General features: G+C 52.6%; 1 protein-coding gene across 2 annotated transcripts in view; it reads right to left on the reverse strand.

The window, feature by feature from the left end:
• The window catches only part of ARHGAP40 (Rho GTPase activating protein 40), a 367,732-nt gene extending 366,742 nt beyond the window's left edge, over window positions 1-990 (reverse strand). The window contains exon 1 of one of the 2 annotated variants that reach the window (XM_085619237.1): window positions 888-990. The gene's annotated coding sequence lies outside the window, so the exon portion shown is untranslated. Of the gene's footprint in view, window positions 1-621 lie in introns of both variants that reach the window. The other variant, XM_085619238.1, reaches the window with a different exon arrangement.
• Window positions 991-22,712: the final 21,722 nt, after the last annotated feature.

Here is a 22,712-nt window from a genome sequence, read left to right on the forward strand (position 1 = left end):
TACCACCCACTTAATATTCCCTAAGACACAGTTTTATGGGACATTTTACTAACACCGATAATTTGCCATCTCTACTGTAGCAATGTTTGACAATAAACAATTTCGCGCTATATTACATTAGAAGTCTGGCGAGCGTCTAGCAGAAATAAGAAAAATATACGTGTCACAAAAACAGGAAATGTTTGGGGCTAAACAATAGATGCTTTGTTCCCTAAATAGCCAGGATTGGCAATTATGCTATGACACATTTATCAACACTAGTGAAGCCCAAGTTGGGAAACTGTATTGAAGCAAGGACTTTTTTTATATATATTAACAAAATTTTAAAAACGCAATATGCGAATACATCTCATTTTTGTGACAAAATAAAATGGGGCAATTTCATGCCTAGTAAATTTTGAAATGACAAGTGAGGATGATTCACCGTCCAAATTAGGATATTAATTTCCTCTCTTGTTCTTTAAAACATTTCGTTAGGGGAAAAGCTCACATATTACTATAACTAAATAAGACAATCAAAAGTCAGATGTGCTCAATTTAATGTTAAACAAAAAAACGCCATAGGAAGAAACGAGGCACAAAGAAACTTATGACTGGTACAGACAGGACACAAACACTCACTTTCCACTCAGCTCTCAGTGTCACACAGACCAGCAGGAGGCACTGCCTGCGAGACCAAAAAGATGCCCTAGCAACAGTCACCAAGGCCGTTAACAACGGGTCAGTCGAAACCCAGCTCCTGTCGTTCCGGCGGGTAAAACATACTGAAGCCACGAGAAGCGAGCACGTAAAATCCCGCTGTTTACCGGCTGCTAGAAAAACACCACCTCACTCTGTGCCGCGACATTTCTCCTTGGGTCTTAGGATGTGCGTTTTCCTCTCCTTACCAGATCCGCTCCTTCCCGCCTTTCTGCGCGAGCCTGGGAGTTGCCTGCCGTCTTGGCTCCGCGGCTAGCAGAAGCAGCAGCCGTTATGGGAGCGGGGAGGGATGACGTCTGGTGTCCCTGGGCACTCTCCCATCTGCTTCTAATTGTTTGTGCCAAAGGGAAAGGAGGGGCCGGGGCCTGCCTGGACACTCTGTTAAAGGAGCCCTCTTGTGTGGCAGCAAGACTTCTATGAATAAGCCTGCCTCGGCCAGCGTTCAATCTAGTGCAGTATTTCCTCAAACATTGTGGCTCCAAAAACATCTATTGTCTATTTTAGCCCTTGCTACCAATCATATAACAAAGAATATATTTGATATTTCGAAATGTGCAGCCTGCCTGTATAGGACGAGTGCATATGACATAAGTGAGACTTGAATGCAGGCAGAAAAGTCATACAAATATTTTTTTTGTTTCCATTTAGGCTCGCGTGCTTTTGCTTATAATAATAAAAACCTAAAAATTACAACTACCAGAAAGCAATTGAGAAAGAAAAAACAATGAATTACAAGACAGGCCTGACATTGTCAAGTCTGACTCTGTTTTGGAACTGAACACATATTTCTTTTGAACAGTGAAAAAATACCCATTTCAAGCAAACGCACAACTTTATATATGTTTAAAAAAATGTTTTTTTTATTAGAACCGGAAATATAGACAGTCTTAATAACATCTAAAAAGCGTAGGTAATAAATAGCTTACAAAACAAAAGCAAGACAAGAAATTGATAGATCATAGTTGGTTGCAGTTAAAAAAAAACATTCCATGATACATACATGATGAATCTTATCTATCGAATATGAAAATATTTCTTAGTAGTCCCCTGTTATAAGATGACTAATGACAAATAAAAACTCCCTTTAATTTTTATCCATTACATACTATCTGATCTAAAATAGCAAATCGCATTGTATGTCAGTCTCATATAAAATGCATATATGTATAACCACTGATGTATCTTTAACCATTTAAAAAGTGTAAAGTGCAGTGTGCAAGAGAGAACAAAAAACCCAATTTTACCGGATACATCAGTGTCATAAATTCTTTAAAATGCATTATGCTAATAGGGGACATTAGGGCCCAAGTCTTATGATCAGTTTTAATCAGCAGCCTCATTAGAAGAGAAATTACACCAAATACCCCTGAATCTTACAGTTGCTCCTATACGTTTAGCATAGGCCTTCTCTAATCTACAGGTCATAAACATTTTATTAAACCACTGCTTGATGCTGGGTTGTATATTAGTTCTCCAATTTTGAAGAATAAGTGACCTAGCAACTGCAATAGCTATTAAAATAATGTACTGTTGATATTTTGTAAAACATTTCAATTCTCTGGAAGAACCAAATAGCACCAACATGGCTGATAGCTCAATTACCAATGATAGAATCCAAGAAAGTTTGGCAAAAACCCCCTTCCAGTATTGCTGTAAATTATTACATTCATAAAATATATGCAGCCATCCACCATCACCCTCTTTATTACATCTGAAACATCGATTTGGGCTTGTTCGGAACATTTTAGACAATTTCAGGGGTGTATAATATAATAACCATCTGGATAAAAAGTTAATCCTTTTGTAATTAGCATATCTGAGTGCTTTATTCGCTAAGCTGTTTCCATTCTTTGGTATTAAATTTACAGCCTGTTTCTGAGTACATTTTTAGGAGCTCTTTCGTCAAAATCTCCTCAGAATTAGCCTTTTGATGAAGTAACTGATACCAGCACCCACAGACGTACAGTCTCCCCCAGCATTGAATACTTAGTTTTAAGAAAATTGACTATTTGTAAAAAACTCAGAAAGAGAGCAGTAGTCAATGTAGTAGCCTACAAACGAACCGTTTCCCAGGTAATTAAATGTTTCATAATGATTAAAATCCCCGAGCTGGGAGTACCCCAGCCCTTGCCATACCTGATCAAGCCCTCCAGGCAATATAAGACCTCCTACTACACAGTCCTGTATAGGGGTATATGCATGAAATGTAGGGATATCTTGTGACTTAAAAAATAACTGAGTTCTCTCAGCCAGTGTAAATATCACCTTGTATCTTGTTTTCTTAGGGAGTTTCACTAGTCGTAAAAACACGGGGAGTTCTATAGTACTTTCCTTCAACATCTGTATACATTTGTTTTTATCAAATACTGAATTTTCCTCACCCAATTGGGAAAGTAAGTTAACTAAAGAAGCCTGATAATAAGGTAAAAATGTGGGAGTGACAATCCTCCTGATATTACATCCAATTGTAATGTAGTTATCTTAACCCTATGATATTTATTATTCCACACAAACTTCCTAATTATTTGATCCAACTCCTTAAAATAATGATTCGGGATTTTCAAGGGAGGATTAATAAAAAGAAACAAAAACAGTGGAAGCACTGATATTTTAACCATGAGATCCTCCCTATTAAGGATAATTGAAGCAAAGACCGTTTATCTAATAGCTTTTTCACTTTTGTGAGCATACTTCAGAAAAAATAGTTGCCTAAAATCATTTTTACGTGTATCCCCAAATATCTAACTGGATGCGATGGTTTTAACTGAGTAGAAGCTGGAATATCCAAAGGAGTCACATTAAGGTGCCAATTACGATCCTGTAAAAACCGGGTACGAACCGTCGGACGGAGCATATTCTCCGTCCGACGCGTACCCGGTCGGAACAATATACAAACATGGAAGTACGATTCGCACGGAAATACTATTTCCGTACGATTCGTACAAAACACCGTCCGACGAAAATATACATACAAATGTGATCCGGGAAAGCGCCGACGTGACGTCGGGACGCACGCAGCCTGCCTTTCACGAACCAGGAAGTACGATTCGCACCGACGTCATCCCGCACGGAGAATATTTTCCGGCAGCCAAAAACTGCCGGGAAATCAGGATGACGCGAACAAGAAGTACCTGCACGCGACGGACAGACATGGATCCAAACCTACGTGTCATCCCGGCCCTCATAGCAGTCGACCTCCTCTACAGGTTCCGACGCAGACGCCGCAGAAGGTCAGAACAACAAAGGGAGGGGGAAAGGGGGGGGCAGGAGCAGGGGCAGGCCACAGAACCCCCACCCAAGACACACAGCACACATGCCCTGGACATACCTGACCCCCAGGCCCTGGTCACTACGAGGAGGTGGGGGCGTGTCCAGCAAAGCCAGCGTCCTCCACAACGGAAGTGGATGACGACGCGAACCGGTAACACAACAATACAGGTACGTCCCGTACCCACGCCCTAAGAGCGTGGGTACGAGTCGTACCACGCCCACACCTACGTCACCCCAACAATGGCGGGACGGCTCGTACCCACGTGGCAAAGGCCTGGGTATGGCCCGCACAAGCATTCCACAGCGTGGGTATGGATATGTACGGACCGTACCCCCACCCACGTATGCATGGAGCGTACCCCCACCCCAACAGTGTACGTACGGACTGTACCCCCACCCCCGTATGCATGGAGCGTACCCCCCACCCCAACAGTGTACGTACGGACCGTACCCCCACCCCCGTATGCATGGAGCATACCCCCACCCCAACAGTGTACGTACGGACCGTAACACCACCCCGTATGCATGGAGCGTACCCCCCAACCCAACAGTGTACGTACGGACCGTACCCCCACCCCCGTATGCATGGAGCGTACCCCCACCCCAACAGTGTATGTACGGACCGTACCCCCACCCGCGTATGCATGGAGCGTACCCCCACCCCAACAGTGTACATACGGACCGTACCCCCACCCGCGTATGCATGGAGCGTACCCCCACCGCAACAGTGTACGTACGGACCGTAACACCACCCGCGTATGCATGGAGCGTACCCCCACCCCAACAGTGTACGTACGGACCGTACCCCCACCCGCGTATGCATGGAGCGTACCCCCACCCCAACAGTGTACGTACAGACTGTACCCCCACCCGCATATGCATGGAGCGAACCCACACCCATGTATGTTCTAAGCGTACATATCCTGATATAGGAGGGTTGGGTGCAGAGTCCTCCCAGCAGTGCCCAGACACAGGAGGGGTGGGTGCAGAGTCCTCCCAGCAGTGCCCAGACATAAGAGGGGTGGGTGCCTAACACTCACAGCAGTGCCCAGACATAAGAGGGGTGTGTGCAGAGTCCTCCCAGCAGTGCCCAGACACAGGAGGGGTGTGTGCAGAGTCCTCCCAGCAGTGCCCAGACACAGGAGGGGTGGGTGCAGAGTCCTCCCAGCAGTGCCCAGACACAGGGGGTGTGTGTGCAGAGCCCTCCCAGCAGTGCCCAGACACAGGAGGGGTGTGTGCAGAGTCCTCCCAGCAGTGCCCAGACACAGGAGGGGTGTGTGCAGAGTCCTCCCAGCAGTGCCCAGACACAGGAGGGGTGGGTGCAGAGTCCTCCCAGCAGTGCCCAGACACAGGAGGGGTGGGTGCAGAGTCCTCCCACCAGTGCCCAGACATAAGAGGGGTGTGTGCAGAGCCCTCCCAGCAGTGCCCAGACACAGGAGGGGTGGGTGCAGAGTCCTCCCAGCAGTGCCCAGACATAAGAGGGGTGGGTGCCTAACACTCCCAGCAGTGCCCAGACACAGGAGGGTTGTGTACAGAGTCCTCCCAGCAGTGCCCAGACACAGGAGTGGTGTGTGCAGAGTCCTCCCAGCAGTGCCCAGACACAGGAGGGGTGGGTGCAGAGTCCTCCCAGCAGTGCCCAGACATAAGAGGGGTGGGTGCCTAACACTCACAGCAGTGCCCAGACATAAGAGGGGTGTGTGCAGAGTCCTCCCAGCAGTGCCCAGACACTGGAGGGGTGTGTGCAGAGTCCTCCCAGCAGTGCCCAGACACAGGAGGGGTGGGTGCAGAGTCCTCCCAGCAGTGCCCAGACATAAGAGGGGTGGGTGCCTAACACTCACAGCAGTGCCCAGACATAAGAGGGGTGTGTGCAGAGTCCTCCCAGCAGTGCCCAGACACAGGAGGGGTGTGTGCAGAGTCCTCCCAGCAGTGCCCAGACACAGGAGGGGTGGGTGCAGAGTCCTCCCAGCAGTGCCCAGACACAGGAGGGGTGGGTGCAGAGTCCTCCCAGCAGTGCCCAGACATAAGAGGGGTGTGTGCAGAGTCCTCCCAGCAGTGCCCAGACACAGGAGGGGTGGGTGCAGAGTCCTCCCAGCAGTGCCCAGACATAAGAGGGGTGTGTGCAGAGTCCTCCCAGCAGTGCCCAGACACAGGAGGGGTGTGTGCAGAGTCCTCCCAGGAGTGCCCAGACACAGGAGGGGTGTGTGCAGAGTCCTCCCAGCAGTGCCCAGACACAGGAGGGGTGGGTGCAGAGTCCTCCCAGCAGTGCCCAGACATAAGAGGGGTGTGTGCAGAGTCCTCCCAGCAGTGCCCAGACACAGGAGGGGTGGGTGCAGAGTCCTCCCAGCAGTGCCCAGACACAGGAGGGGTGGGTGCAGAGTCCTCCCAGCAGTGCCCAGACATAAGAGGGGTGTGTGCAGAGTCCTCCCAGCAGTGCCCAGACACAGGAGGGGTGGGTGCAGAGTCCTCTCAGAAGTGCCCAGACATAAGAGAGGTGGGTGCCTAACACTCACAGCAGTGCCCAGACACAGGAGGGGTGTGTGCAGAGTCCTCCCAGCAGTGCCCAGACACAGGAGGGGTGTGTGCAGAGTCCTCCCAGCAGTGCCCAGACACAGGAGGGGTGGGTGCAGAGTCCTCCCAGCAGTGCCCAGACACAGGAGGGGTGGGTGCAGAGTCCTCCCAGCAGTGCCCAGACATAAGAGGGGTGGGTGCCTAACACTCACAGCAGTGCCCAGACACAGGAGGGGTGTGTGCAGAGTCCTCCCAGCAGTGCCCAGACACAGGAGGGGTGTGTGCAGAGTCCTCCCAGCAGTGCCCAGACATAAGAGGGGTGTGTGCAGAGTCCTCCCAGCAGTGCCCAGACACAGGAGGGGTGTGTGCAGAGTCCTCCCAGGAGTGCCCAGACACAGGAGGGGTGTGTGCAGAGTCCTCCCAGCAGTGCCCAGACACAGGAGGGGTGGGTGCAGAGTCCTCCCAGCAGTGCCCAGACATAAGAGGGGTGTGTGCAGAGTCCTCCCAGCAGTGCCCAGACACAGGAGGGGTGGGTGCAGAGTCCTCCCAGCAGTGCCCAGACACAGGAGGGGTGGGTGCAGAGTCCTCCCAGCAGTGCCCAGACATAAGAGGGGTGGGTGCAGAGTCCTCCCAGCAGTGCCCAGACACAGGAGGGGTGGGTGCAGAGTCCTCCCAGCAGTGCCCAGACATAAGAGAGGTGGGTGCCTAACACTCACAGCAGTGCCCAGACACAGGAGGGGTGTGTGCAGAGTCCTCCCAGCAGTGCCCAGACACAGGAGGGGTGTGTGCAGAGTCCTCCCAGCAGTGCCCAGACACAGGAGGGGTGGGTGCAGAGTCCTCCCAGCAGTGCCCAGACATAAGAGGGGTGGGTGCCTAACACTCACAGCAGTGCCCAGACATAAGAGGGGTGTGTGCAGAGTCCTCCCAGCAGTGCCCAGACACAGGAGGGGTGTGTGCAGAGTCCTCCCAGCAGTGCCCAGACACAGGAGGGGTGTGTGCAGAGTCCTCCCAGCAGTGCCCAGACACAGGAGGGGTGGGTGCAGAGTCCTCTCAGCAGTGCCCAGACATAAGAGGGGTGTTTGCAGAGTCCTCCCAGCAGTGCCCAGACACAGGAGGGGTGGGTGCAGAGTCCTCCCAGCAGTGCCCAGACATAAGAGGGGTGGGTGCCTAACACTCACAGCAGTGCCCAGACATAAGAGGGGTGTGTGCAGAGTCCTCCCAGCAGTGCCCAGACACAGGAGGGGTGTGTGCAGAGTCCTCCCAGCAGTGCCCAGACACAGGAGGGGTGGGTGCAGAGTCCTCCCAGCAGTGCCCAGACACAGGAGGGGTGGGTGCAGAGTCCTCCCAGCAGTGCCCAGACACAGGAGGGGTGGGTGCAGAGTCCTCCCAGCAGTGCCCAGACATCAGAGGGGTGGGTGCCTAACACTCACAGCAGTGCCCAGACATAAGAGGGGTGTGTGCAGAGTCCTCTCAGCAGTGCCCAGACACAGGAGGGGTGGGTGCAGAGTCCTCCCAGCAGTGCCCAGACATAAGAGAGGTGGGTGCCTAACACTCACAGCAGTGCCCAGACACAGGAGGGGTGTGTGCAGAGTCCTCCCAGCAGTGCCCAGACACAGGAGGGGTGGGTGCAGAGTCCTCCCAGCAGTGCCCAGACATAAGAGGGGTGGGTGCCTAACACTCACAGCAGTGCCCAGACATAAGAGGGGTGTGTGCAGAGTCCTCCCAGCAGTGCCCAGACACAGGAGGGGTGTGTGCAGAGTCCTCCCAGCAGTGCCCAGACACAGGAGGGGTGGGTGCAGAGTCCTCCCAGCAGTGCCCAGACACAGGAGGGGTGTGTGCAGAGTCCTCCCAGCAGTGCCCAGACACAGGAGGAGTGGGTGCAGAGTCCTCCCAGCAGTGCCCAGACATAAGAGGGGTGGGTGCCTAACACTCACAGCAGTGCCCAGACATAAGAGGGGTGTGTGCAGTGTCCTCCCAGCAGTGCCCAGACACAGGAGGGGTGTGTGCAGAGTCCTCCCAGCAGTGCCCAGACACAGGGGGGGTGCAGAGTCCTCCCAGCAGTGCCCAGACACAGGAGTGGTGGGTGCAGAGTCCTCCCAGCAGTGCCCAGACATAAGAGGGGTGGGTGCCTAACACTCACAGCAGTGCCCAGACACAGGAGGGGTGTGTGCAGAGTCCTCCCAGCAATGCCCAGACACAGGAGGGGTGTGTGCAGAGTCCTCCCAGCAGTGCCCAGACACAGGAGGGGTGGGTGCAGAGTCCTCCCAGCAGTGCCCAGACATAAGAGGGGTGTGTGCAGAGTCCTCCCAGCAGTGCCCAAACACAGGAGGGGTGGGTGCAGAGTCCTCCCAGCAGTGCCCAGACACAGGAGGGGTGTGTGCAGAGTCCTCCCAGCAGTGCCCAGACACAGGAGGGGTGGGTGCAGAGTCCTCCCAGCGGTGCCCAGACATAAGAGGGGTGTGTGCAGAGTCCTCCCAGCAGTGCCCAGACACAGGAGGGGTGTGTGCAGAGTCCTCCCAGCAGTGCCCAGACACAGGAGGGGTGGGTGCATAACACTCACAGCAGTGCCCTTGCAAAGAAAAGGGTGGAGTACCCACAGATCCAATGCCCACAAATGTCAGTCAGGTGCACAAAGAACCTGCAGTACATGTACCACATGTGTGCGAGGCTGGGAGTATACACATGCATAGCGCCGAAAAGAAAACATGTCCACATGAAGTCATGTCAACGGTCTACATACACAAGTACCGTGACCACCAAGGACGCCACGAATGATGCAGGTGGAGACATCGCTCAGCATGCATGGCCAAAGTCTAACGAGTCCGTCACACACCCAGCCAATGTAGACACAGCTCAGCACCACATATTGGAATGACCCTGCAGGGAAGATGTCAGGTTACACAGAGGAAGGAACACACCTTGGGACGATGTCACCATGCAGTAACTGCTTACATGAACAAAGTTATGTAGCCAACAGCTTGTGATGGCACACAGATACCAGGGTTCACCCTATGACCAGCACAAGACGACAATTCCCACACACCCAACACATTATCACCACCCAAAATAATGGAGCAGGTCCACCAACAGCAATACCAGATAGACAGTAGTGTACTAAGGAAAAAGAAATTGCTTTATTCAGCATCCAAAAATCTGTTTGTCCCTTGAAAGTTCAAAATGTACAATGCCCATAGGGCAATCCAAAGTTCAAATCCAGGTGGGGGACACAGTGGGACGCGTGTCCCCTAGCTTGCCTGCACAGTCAGACTCCTTTGTCTTCCAGAGGAGGGGGGGGGCATCATGTGGGGGGGAAGGACCAGGCACCGCAGGGACATGAGGGCGAAGGGTAGGCGTCGTGGGTGCAGGGACGGAGGACTCCACCACAGGAGGTCAGGATGGCGCTGCACACCTTAGCAAGGTCCTCCAGCGACTCCCCTGCACCCGAAGGAACCACAGGCCCCAAGGAGGGGGGGTGGTCGGAGGGATGGGTCGCAGCGCCACTGGGGGAGGGTGTGGACAGGGGGGGGGACTCAACTCCCCTGCCGGTGTCCTGCCTCCACCGCTTGCGGGGTGGTGCCACACTGGGGCTGATGGACAGACTGGGCAGGACTGACCCTGTATCCGACTTTTGGCCAGGAGAGCTGAGGGGAAGGGATTTGGACGGAGTGGATTTTGTGGAATGCGGACTCCCACTCTGGCTGCGTGTCTTACGTTTGCCCCCCGACCCAGTGGGTGTGCCTACTTCACCGTGTGTGTGTGTGTGCGTGCCAGGAGGTGTGCGTTTGACCTTCCCTGCTGGTGTGGTGCCTGTGTCTGTTGTGGTGGGTGCATGCTGACATCTGGGTGTATGTGGGACAGGCATGGGAGTGGGAAGTGTGGAGATGTCAGGGGTAGGGGTTGGACGTAGCGCTGCAGGAGACCCACTGCTGCAGTCAGTGTCGAGTCAATGGACCTCAGCAAGTTGCGTTGGTCAGCCTGCGATGAGAAAATGCCCTCCAAGTATGCCTCCATGTTGTTCAGCACTTGGCTGTGGCCATGGAGGACATTAAGCATCGCAGCCTGACCAACCTGCAACTGCCGCTGGATGTCCACAGACTCGGCATTGGCGGCAGCAGTGGAGACAGGGGCAGGGGGTGCGGTGCCTGGCAGGAAGGAGACATGTGGTGACCGGGCACGCTGGGAAGGGACACGAGCAAGTGGGAGGCGGCTGATGGCAATGGAGGGGGCGGGGAGAGATGTTGTGCCGCTGTCAGCTGGTGGTGCAGCCTCCGCCCACTCGGAGAGCTCAGCCTCGGACCCGTCAGCTTCATATTCTGTGGTGGCAGTGGACAGGTCCTCCGCCTCACTCCCCTCCGCCTCAGTTCCACTCGATGTGCCAGCCAAAATGTCACCACTGGCACTGGTGCTCGGTCCCTCCGCTCGGTCTGTGCTGATGTCTCCCTCCGTGTCCCCCGACGATGCTGTGGGCAAGGTGAAGAGACAGGAGTTAATCAGACACCTGTATACATATGTCCCATGAGTCCAATCTACATAGGTCACAGTGCATAGCCTGAAAAGAAAGATGAGTAACATCTACAAAACAAGGTACATATGTATGCCCCGCAACACACAGTTGGTTGACCCACCATGCCACTGAAAAACTATGGAGAGCATGACACAATAGCAAATGACATGAAATGGATTTTGACAGAGGAGCCAGGCTCTGGGGACAATCCAGCACTGCATCTGCAACACACAGCGTTGCAGAAAATAGGGATGAGCAGGGACCATATCCATGAACTTCAGGCACATGCTGCATAGGTAATACAGAAAACTTGCCCACCATGACTGGCTCACTGAACCTTGAGTGTATGTCCAGACAAACATCACACACTGGCCAGACCTAGCAAGGAGATATCAGGTTTTGACATGTAGGCTTTGCCCGCACCAACCACCCCCTACATGAGACAATTTGTTGAGACACAGGAAGCACTTACATCTCTTAGTCTGGGTGAAATACACATGGGCTGGAAAAATGCAAGATTGGACACAAAATACCCAAGGTGCGCCTGTCCAAATAATCATGTACAAATGGGCATCATCAGATGATTGTAACAAGACACACAGGCACTGGCCACCGTGAGTATGAACAAGGAAAATCAGGTCAGGCTGTACAGTGGACACTTGTACTACATTTTACATCAAAATACATGGTGCCAGGGGACAATGGCACAGAGCACAACCTATGCCGTAGACACTGAGAGTGTCCACATATTGTGATGACACACATGATACCTAGCAAAATATGCCCCAGGGGACAGTAGTGGCCACAATATTCCATGGTCCTGAATGGTAATGACTGCAACACAGGCCACCATCCCTGCACTCTGCGTATCGCACACTCATGCACATCATGTCACAGGCCACAACATAGGACATGCTTGCTGTAAGGCATTACACTTCAGAGTCATACTCCTATGTCTGGACTCAGCATCAGTGCCAATTGACATGGACCCCACATTGACTGAACTGGCCAGGGCACAGGCAAGGTCCCAAAACCTGTTACACACCACCCCCACACATGAAGCTGCAAGCATTGGTCACGTGGATAAACTACCAGCCCAGATGACCTTGTGAAAGAGTGACTACACACAGACCAGGGAACACATGGCAAGGAGGGGAAGGGAGGCAGGAGAGCACCACCATACTGAGGGTAACAGGATCTGCACAGCACCTTTAAACCCTGGCAGTGTTTCCATGCAACTGCGCACTTACAAATGCTGGTGACACACAACAAACACACATGTACCTACCCCCTTCCTGCTGCTGCTTCTCCTGTAAGCGCCTGTCCAAGTCTGGAAAGACCACCGCCAGCACACACTTGTGGATGTGGGTCAGACGGCGGCGCCCGCGGTTCTTATGGGTCTCAGGTGAGTCCCCCAGCATGACCCGTGCGATCCTCCGCGTCCAGCACCGGATATCCTGCCAGCGTTTTCTCACCTGGGCCAGGCGCCGCTTGCGACCATCCGTCCTCCTCATGGCACTGACGGCGTTCATCCAGATCTGCTTCTTGGCAGAGGCGCCTACCTGTGAGGATGAACAAGTGACACTACATCAATACACCTGGCACATGTCACAGAGACACATATTAGAACAAATTTGCTAGTTACAACAAGGCATAGTATGCATCCAACGCATTGCACCTTTGTCATAGGGACATTATCCTCTGGGGAAGGGCAAAAGCAGTATGTGCCATTGAAAGTACACAGGTAGAATGAGGGCAACGACACAATCAATGATCCAGGCTCACACTGTGCATCACAAGCTACACCAGGATTATGTGCAGCACCTCAAAGCAGTCACATGCCACAGGCCACTGACGCTACCTCAGCAGAGTACACAGACACACACAGGCACAGGACATTCACCTGCCATTGCCAAATGCAGCTACAAACCTCACTCTGCACATGTGCCACTAGACGGGGGGGGGGGGGCTCACAGGTGTGGGGCTGGCTGGGCTGGGTGTGCTCGCGTATGCGTACCCATAGTGATACGGACCGTACACGCGCGCCTACGCTCACTATCACTATGGGTGTGCTCACGTATGCGTACCCATAGTGATACGGACCGTACACGCGCGCCTACGCTCACTATCACTATGGGTGTGCTCGCGTATGCGTACCCATAGTGATACGGACCGTACACGCGCGCCTACGCTCACTATCACTATGGGTGTGCTCACGTATGCGTACCCATAGTGATACGGACCGTACACGCGCGCCTACACTCACTATCACTATGGGTGTGCTCGCGTATGCGTACCCATAGTGATACGGACCGTACACACGCGTGTACGCTCACTATCACTATGGGTCGGCCTACGGCAGCACTCCCATAGTGATAGGGAACGTACACAGGCCCTCAGAGCGAATGTACGGTGCCTTCCACACATCACAGTGGTGACAGGCAGCACACAGGAAGGAATAGAATTGACATACTCGTCCATGGATGGACAACAAGGCATTGTCTGGGCAGTACTACATGTGTGGGGCACAGGTGTGAAAGGCTGTGATGTGGCACATTACTTCTGAGTTGAGAAGGCAATACATGTATGATGAGATGTGTACAGATGTTATGTGTGACGGTGCAATATGTGCCAGACATGCCCTTAACTCCTTTGACATGTGTGCATGTCGTACTGCACACTTGGGATGAGCGTCACTGGCATGGCACAGTCAACAACACACGCAAGTGTCCCCTGATGCCCGCTACAGGGGTTACCACACCAGACATGTGACTACCCACAGTGCACGATGTGTCTATGTCATGTATGTGTGGTGTGTTCCCATTAGCTTGATGTTGGTGTTCCCTCAAAAGCATCTGCTGTTGCAGCAACCAACATGTGTCTGTGTGTAGATGGCCATGGCACACTGTTACGCACACCAGGCCACATGTGGTATCGGATGTGAGGTGTGTATGTATGCATGGGACACGGAGTAGCGTAACAAGGACCTGTCTGCATCCTCTCAATGTATGTGTGGAGAGTCATGACATGTACACCTTAATGGCAAGGTGTGTGGGCTGTCCTAGTGTAATGTCATGTGACCTGTGGCTCTAGTGTTCCGCTACCTGTCTCTGCAATCGACATCCTACTTCTGCTGATGTGTTGATGTATGTCACTCCTGTGTTGCGTCTGGCTGTTCGCTTACACTGGGACACAGCTAGTCACATGCCATGGGATGTGGAGGTTCACAATCTCCGTGTGTAGCTGGGTCTTGGTAGGAGTGTCACCTGGCAGCCATACATGTCTAGGGCATGTAGCACATACCTGACTCCCTATGTAGCATATGTGTATTGACAGATTAACATGTGCTCAGTACATATAAATTGTCGTTGTAGTGCACTCACTCTTCCTTGTCACTTCCAAATTACTGCAGAGCGCCGCCTCTTCCCCAACCAATTCCGGACTTGGCTGACATGCGGGAGAATGACTGTATACGCTGCTACCGCTTCCCCCAACCGTTGATTGAGGAGTTGACGGCAAGGCTGGCACCACACCTGCAACCGCTGCACAGGTATCCTACGGCACTGACACCCAAGCTGAAGGTAATGGCAGCCCTACATTTTCTTGCCACGGGTACCTTTCAATATACCATACCTCATGTTGGTGGCATGTCCCAGAGCATGTTCAGCCGTGTGCTGCATGATTTCTTAGAGGCCATGTTGCTTCACCTGGATGAGATCATCCATTTCCCAACTCCTGAACAGTTGACTGGGGTCAAGCGTGGATTCTATGCCCTGGGAGGGATGCCCCATGTCATTGGGTCCATAGATGGGACACATGTGGCTTTGGTACCACCACAGGCACAGGAGGTAGCGTACAGGAATCGCAAACACTACCACTCCATCAATGCCCTTGTGGTGTGTCTGTCCAACATGGTGATTTCACATGTCTGTGCTCGTTTTCCAGGATCAGCACACGATGCCTACATCATGAGGCGTAGCAGGGTGCCTGAAATGATGACGCAGCTGCGCAACGAACAAGCATGTGTTGTTGGTGGGTACACTCTGTCTGTCCTGTATTTTGCGTAGACTTCCAGCACGACCGCTTCTCCTGTCCTACTTATGTCCATGTGATTTCCATGTAGGGGACGCTGGTTATCCCAACATGCCATGGCTGATCACACCTCTCCGCAACCCCAGCACGCCGGCCCAGCTCCGCTACAACACTGCCCATGGCCGCACAAGGCGAGTGATAGAGAGGACATTTGGCCTCCTGAAGAGCCGATTCAGGTGCCTCCACAAGACCGGCGGCGCCCTCCCATATGCCCCGTTGAAGGTCTGCAAAATCTTCATGGTCTGCTGCATGCTGCACAACATGGCAGTTGAGAAAGCTGTGCCACTCATCCTGGATCAAGATGATCAGGACCATCCACCCGTGGAGGACGAAGGGCTTGGCAATGGGGCTAGTGATGTGGAGGATCTGGTTCCGCAAGAGGACATCCGGACTCGGCTCATACGCGACTTCTTTGCTTAGTGGTGAGTACCAGTGTCTGAGTGTGCACGCATTGGGCCCCGTGTGGCATGTGTTGCAATGTGTGTGTCCATCTGCATGTATGCCACGTGAGTCAGAGGTGTGTGTGGATGTGTCGCTCGAGTGATGGTGCCAGTGATGAGTGTATTTCCCCAGTCATAATTGTGACCTAGCATGTTGTCATCCTTACATGTGTCGAGTACATGCACATGCAAGTGGCTGTGCTTTTTGTGGCTGACTTCTTGTGTGTCTCTCATCCCCAGGTACTTGCGCATGCCGTCTGCTGGTTGCATTGTTGTGGCACTGCTATTCCTCATGGACACGTCATCGTGTGCTGACTCAGCGTTACACGCACGGACAAGTTTGGAAGTCTCCTTAGGGTAAGGGATGCATCAGGGGTGTATTGGGTGTGGCAGTTGTTTACGATGTGTGCACACTGCCCCTGTCGATGTTTGGTTTCTCTGCAGACATGTCGCATCACCATGGGACACATTACATGTAGCTGGATACACCTGAATAGATGGTCAGACTTGTTGACAGTCATCTGTGATGGGATAGTGGATTGTGATGATGGCATCAATGTGTGTAACACTGCCCTCGGACACATACGGTTTGCATTGGCTTGACATGGTGTGGGACTTCCACATCAGAGGATCAATGGTGTATGGCAGCCTCTCCGTGAGCAGCAGGGGGTGTTTAGCTGTTACCCGACACTTGTGTGCCAGTTCCATGGCTATCACACATTTGTGCTGCAGAAGGGGGGTTCCAGTGTTGGACCCACATGTTACTCCACATGACCTGTGTATGTGTACTCCGAGTTGCCTCTGCATTCCGGAATACATGACTAATAAAGGTGTCCCTATGCCTCCAAGGTGCCTCTTCTCAGTCAATGCTGGTGTGTTGCCACGGTGCATACGGCATGTCTGGCATGGTTTTCCGTGATAGTGGCTATGTGTCTATGTGTAGAGTAGCAAGTTGCAAGCTGTTTGTGTGGGATTAGACTCTGTATTGTGCATGATGTCCATGACTGTGTGGGGATTGTGACATGTGCCATCCCCATGCATCCAACGTTTGCCAGGCCACCATTCTCTGCATCCACCTGACTCAAGCTTGCAGGACATGGTTCTGCCACCTGTCTACACATACCTGGGTGCCCCCCAGGACACTCCACATGATCCCTGACCTCTGGGCATGACTGTCGCTGTACTCAATATGTCGGTCGGCACGGTTGTGCGGCCACCCCCTCAGCTGGTTGGGCCCATCACGGGTGTGTATGGTGCTCCATGTCTGTCTTGCCTAATACATTGTGACACATGTGTGTCCTGTGCCAGACTCAGGCCCCAGGGTATGGATGGTTGAAGTCATATGAGAACTCAGGCATGGTTAGACTTTACAAGACACATGTAATGCAATAATGCAAAATGTAGGCATCATCTCTTTATCGTGTAACTTTTTATTTGTGTTGGGGTACGTGTTGGGGGGGGGGGGTATGACAAGAGGGGCTTTCCGGGTGTGTGGAATCCAAAGTTCACTAGGGGAGTTGGTGTCCTTGCCATTGGAAATCATCAGAGTCCATGCCACAGTCTTTGTCAACATTGGTCAGACAGTGACCAGCAAGTCCATGTGGCAGAGAATGTCTTTTGCTGATGTGCTGCTGTTGGTCCAGTGGGCCAGGTGCCAGGCCAGGTGTCCTGGGAGATGGTGCTGTTGCACCGACCCTCACGGTCTTTTCCGTGGATGACCCGCCCTCCTGCGGGAACCCTCAGAAGCAGGCCGTGACGATGTTTGGGATGCTCCGTCGGATGTCTCCTCCTCCTCCTGATCCCTCCCTGTGGTGGTGATGTTCTTGGCCTGGTGGCACAGGGAGGGTTGCCCATGTTGTCGGCTATCCGACGGAGTGTACGGTGAATTCCCGTGAACACCGTCACGAGCTCAGCCTGTCTGTCCTCCATACGCCCTTGGTGTCGCAGTAGACAGGCATGTTGCTCCGCATGTTGCTGGGCCTGCTGGGTCTTGATCTCCTCGAGGGTCCCCTTCATCTTGTTGAGGGTGGACACAACCTGGCCCATGCCCGTGGTGTCCTGCCGGTATGTGTCCAGGATGTTTCTGACATGGGAATATACCGGTTCCGCAGCCAACTGGTCAGGCTCGCGCCTCCGCCGTCCTCCACTCCCACCACCCCTGCCCACTTGCACCTGGCCTGCCCTTGTCGGCACATCGGGTCTCCGGGACCCCTGAGGGGTGGCATTAGCGTTGTCGCCTGCCTCCTCCTGGGTGCCCGGTACACCGTGTACCTCCTGGTCAGCCTGGCTGCATTGTGGTGGTGGGGCAGGGATCCTGGGTGTCTCCTGGGATGTGGCAGGAGTGGGGGTGGTGGTTGGCCCAGTTGTACCTGACGCAGGTGCTGCAGGTGTGCACCAGAGGGGCCAGGTTGGTCGGGGTCGTCCACAGAGTGGTGAGAGTCGTCACTGCCGGTGGGATCGTCATCCCGCAGAGCCGGGTCCTGTGAGTCTTCCCCCCCCGTGTTGGGGGGTGATCCACGACGTTGACCTGTGTGTGAGAGAGACAATGTTATTTTTGTTCCATGCAACATCCATGTTTCATTCGTTTCAAAGTTGGCACATTTCCTCTGGGTATTTGGATATGTCTTGCATTCCACTCACAGTGCACTTGTGCATGGGTATGTCCCTTGGCCACAGCGTTTGAGATTTTACCTATGTGTGACACAGTCTTACTTGCTGCGTCAATTGTGACTGCAGTCAGCAGTGGAGTGAGCAGGTGCGGCGAGCCATGCATTGGCGCCTTCTGTGTTGCACTGTACGTGGGCACATGGAGTTGTTCCACACACTTATATAATGCAGGTAGCTGGCGTTGTGCTCGTGCACAGGTTGAGACATGGCCCAGTGTTTTTCCATGGTGAAGAGAGGGGGATTCAGGCACTGGCCACCCTTGTCTACATGCACGCAGTCCACCTGCTGACGAGCAGACATTCCCACACCACCCAAGGCTGAATTGGTCTCCCTGTGTCTCCCTTTCTCACTCCCTCTCTGTCCCCCTCTCCCTCCCTCCCTGTGTCAGCCTCCTCCCTCTGTCCGTATCCCTGTGTCTCCCTCCCTCTCTGTCCCCCTCTCCCTCCCTCTGTGTGTCAGCCTCCTCCCTCTGTCCGTCTCCCTGTGTCTCCCTCCCTCTCTGTCCCCCTCTCCTTCCCTCTGTGTGTCAGCCTCCTCCCTCTGTCCGTCTCCCTGTGTCTCCCTCCCTCTCTGTCCCCCTCTCCCTCCCTCTGTGTGTCACCCTCTGTCACCTCAGCCCAGCTTCCTAGGCACACACTTTTTGCAGATCTTTGAATGGCCCTTGGCTTGTTCATGTGAGTTTGTTTCTGATCTCCAGGCAGGCATTGGGTGTAGTGTCTGTGTCTGCGCTGCTGCTGTGGTGGTGTGTGCTGCCACTCTTTCACAGTGTTGGCTGTTCATTAGCTGCTGTCATGTGCAAAAAGTGCCTTCACCCCCATGTCTTAATGCAAGGCGTCCTCCATTTGCTGGCAAGTCTTTCCTGTGTGGGGACACACTGTTTGTCTGGCTGTGACCTAGGCCATATGGGCAGAGGGCATTGTTGTCTGCTTCTGAGTTGCACTATGTGATTTTTGGAGCCCACACTCCCGCCATCCGGGTTACCGTGTCTTGTGTTGTTGTTTTCTGTGGCCTGTGACTTGGCATTGTCCAGCTGGGTGCATGGGGCATGGTGGCGCTAGTGGCATGTTCGTGTTTATGGAGTGTGGTTGAGTCATGCGATAGCTTTGGGGTGGTTGTGTGCATAATTGTGAGTTTGGTTGTGGATGACGTTCCCCCCATGTGACGTGAGTTGTTTGTGTACTCACCCGGCTCTCGAAGTCCTTCTACTCCGTCCACTGCCACCACCGGCAGTATGGCCATCACCCTCTCCTTCCAGGGATGGTATTGTACGCGTCTGCGGGGCGGCCCTCCTCCAGTGATGTTGGCCTGGTTGTGGTCGTCGGTAATTTTGGCTCGGACCCTCCTCCGCAGATCGTACCACCTGGCTTGGCATTCATGCCTGGTCCTTCTGGTGGACGCAACAGCATTCACAGCATCGACAATCGTCTGCCACATGGCTGTTTTTTCGGAAATGCTGGTCTGTCTGACCAATGTTCCAAAGAGGTGTGGCTCGACTCTGAGGATTTCGTCGACAAGGACCTCCAACTCTTGGCTAGTGAACTTTGGATTCTTGTTAGTGGGCATGGTGAGGGGTGTGGGTGTGGATGGTTGTGGGGGGTGTGGGTGTGGATGGTTGTGGGTGTGGTTGTGCAGGTGTGTGTGTGAATGTGATGAGGGGGTGTTTGTGTAGGTGGTTGTGTCAAGGTGAGCAAGTGTAAGGTGTAGTAAAGGTTCAAGTATGGTGCTGTGGGATGTCTGTGGGGTCTGGCAGCAGTGAGTCTGTTGCAAAGGCTCATGGTTTGTGTCTGTGGGCCCTTTTTATTGGTCCATTGGTGGGTATGGCTGTGTTTGAACTTTGGGTGGGTGTGTTATAAGGAATGGTTGTGTTTTGGGCCTCTGTTTGGGAGTTTGGCAGTTGCAGGTCAGTGAATGTGATGTATTTGTGCTTGTTGGACATGTTTTGTGGCTGTGTGCGATTCGAATAGAGTATTCTTGTGTTGTTCTGCTTTGTCCTGGTTGTGTACGTGTGTTTTTAGCGTGTGTACGGTGTGTACATCGGCCATTTTGTTGTACAGTGCTGTCCTTGTCTCTGGCTTGGTACGACTCGTACATGCGCGATGTTGGGTGAAGGTGCTGGTGTTGGGGCCTGGGGTGCGCTCCGTACTTAGACTGTTGGGGTAGGGGTACGCTCCATACATACGCGGGTGTGGGTACGAGCCGTACATGCATGGTTGGGGTGGGGGTATGCTCCATACATACGCGGGTGAGGGTACGGGCCGTACATACACGGTTGGGGTGGGGGTACGCTCCATACATACGCGGGTGTGGGTACGAGCTGTACATGCACGGTTGGGGTGGGGGTACACTCCATACATACGCGGGTGAGGGTACGGGCCGTACATACACGGTTGGGGTGGGGGTATGCTCCATGCATACGCGGGTGTGGGTACGAGCCGTACATGCACGGTTGGGGTGGGGGTACGCTCCATACATACGCGGGTGAGGGTACGGGCCGTACATACATGGTTGGGGTACGCTCCATACATACGCGGGTGTGGGTTCGAGCCGTACATGCACGGTTGGAGTGGGGGTACGCTCCATACATACACGGGTGAGGGTACGGGCTGTACATACACGGTTGGGGTGGGGGTACGCTCCATGCATACGGGGTGGTGTTACGGTCCATACGTACACTGTTGGGGGGGTACGATCCATACATACGCGGGTGAGGGTACGGGCCGTACATACACGGTTGGGGTGGTGGTACGCTCCATACATACGCGGGTGAGGGTACGGCCCGTACATACACGGGTTGGGGTGGGGGTACGCTCCATACATACGCGGGTGAGGGTACGGGCCGTACATACATGGTTGGGGTGGGGGTACGCTCCATACATACGCGGGTGAGGGTACGGGCCCTACATACACGGTTGGGGTGGGGGTACGCTCCATACATACGCGGGTGTGGGTACGAGCCGTACATGCACAGTTGGGGTGGGGGTACGCTCCATACATACGCGGGTGGTGGTGCGGCCCGTACGTACGGGGGTGTACATACAGGGGTGTACATTCACGGGTGGGGGTTCGACTCGTACATAGGAGGGCTGGGGGGGTGGTTGGGCGCGTATGCGGGCACATGTCTCCATGGTTGCTATGGGAGTTCGGTGCGGACGGTGCTTTTCCCATCCGGTTGTAACATCGGACGCACGGGATGGTTCGTACTTCCGCGGTCGGACTTCACTTTTCACATTTGTACGGTAATTCGTCCGGAGACGTGTCGGGCACATTTTCCGACCCGAGGACATGTGGGGAATTATTCCCAATGCGATTTGTATGGACTTTTTCCCATGCGAATCGTAGTTGGCAGTTTGTACGGCACTTGTACGATTCGTACGGTAAAAAGACTGGATACGAGTCGTACGGGGAAATTTTTTACAGGATCGTGATCGGCACCTAAATGTTAAAATTTCGGTTTTCGCTTGATTAACTTTGTATCCGCCCACCTGTGTAAACTTTTGGATTTCATCCAAAGCATTCCTTACATTATCTAACGCTACTTCCAGATATAAAATAATATCAACTGCATAAAGCTTAATTTTTGCCATCTCCTCATTGGGCGGCAAGATCATTACGTTTTTCGAAATCCTCACAGCTAGGGGTTCAATGAACAATGAAAACAGGAGGGTGGATAACGGGCATCCCTGACGAGTGCCACGTTTAATAGTAACCTTACCGGCTTCTGACCAATTAATAATGATTTTGGCTTCTGCACAATTAGAAACTTTTTTTAGCATCTGTAAAAATTGTAGCGGATAACCAAACTTTCGTAAAATAAAAAAGAAAGCCCTCCAATCTACTGAATCAAAAGCCTTTTCAGCATCCATCATCATAATCAGCGCTTTGAAAAGAATCAATGGCCTGCGTTAAAAATATGTATTGGATGCCATCAGACGTCCTGGGATAAAACCATTTTGATCGCTATGAACCACTTGTACACAAGGAACTATCCTTTTTGCCCAGATTTTCATGAGCAATTTATAATCTGTATTTAACAGACTAATAGGACGATAAAAACTGGGATCACAGAGATATTTATCTTTTTTAAGAAAGACTATTGGGAATGTCAATACCTTCTTTTATTTCATTAGCAATTTTACTAAAAAGGGAAGTAATTCATCTTGAAATGCCTTGTATACTTCTACAGGTATACCGTCAACTTCACTGGCCTTGGCATTAGGTATACTTTTTAATACTTATTGAGCTTCTGGAATTCCCATTTGGGCATTCAATGCCTCCGAAAGCTGATGCGATAACAAAGGCAGCTCCAATTTATCAAAGTAGCTCATTAAATCTGCCTCCTCTATCCTCTGGGTTTCTGCATAGATTTGATTAAAATGTGTAAGGAACACCTAGCGATAGCCAGTTTATCATCTTCTAGCATACCTGTTAAAGGATTTTTGATTGGGCTAATTAATTGAGCAGCTTTTTGAGATTTCGTAGATGCCAGAAATCTACCAATCTGCTGACTTTCCTCATAGAGCTTTTAGTCCCTG

This window comes from Triturus cristatus, chromosome 7 (genome assembly GCF_964204655.1).
Source record: "Triturus cristatus chromosome 7, aTriCri1.1, whole genome shotgun sequence".
Taxonomy (NCBI): domain Eukaryota; kingdom Metazoa; phylum Chordata; class Amphibia; order Caudata; family Salamandridae; genus Triturus; species Triturus cristatus.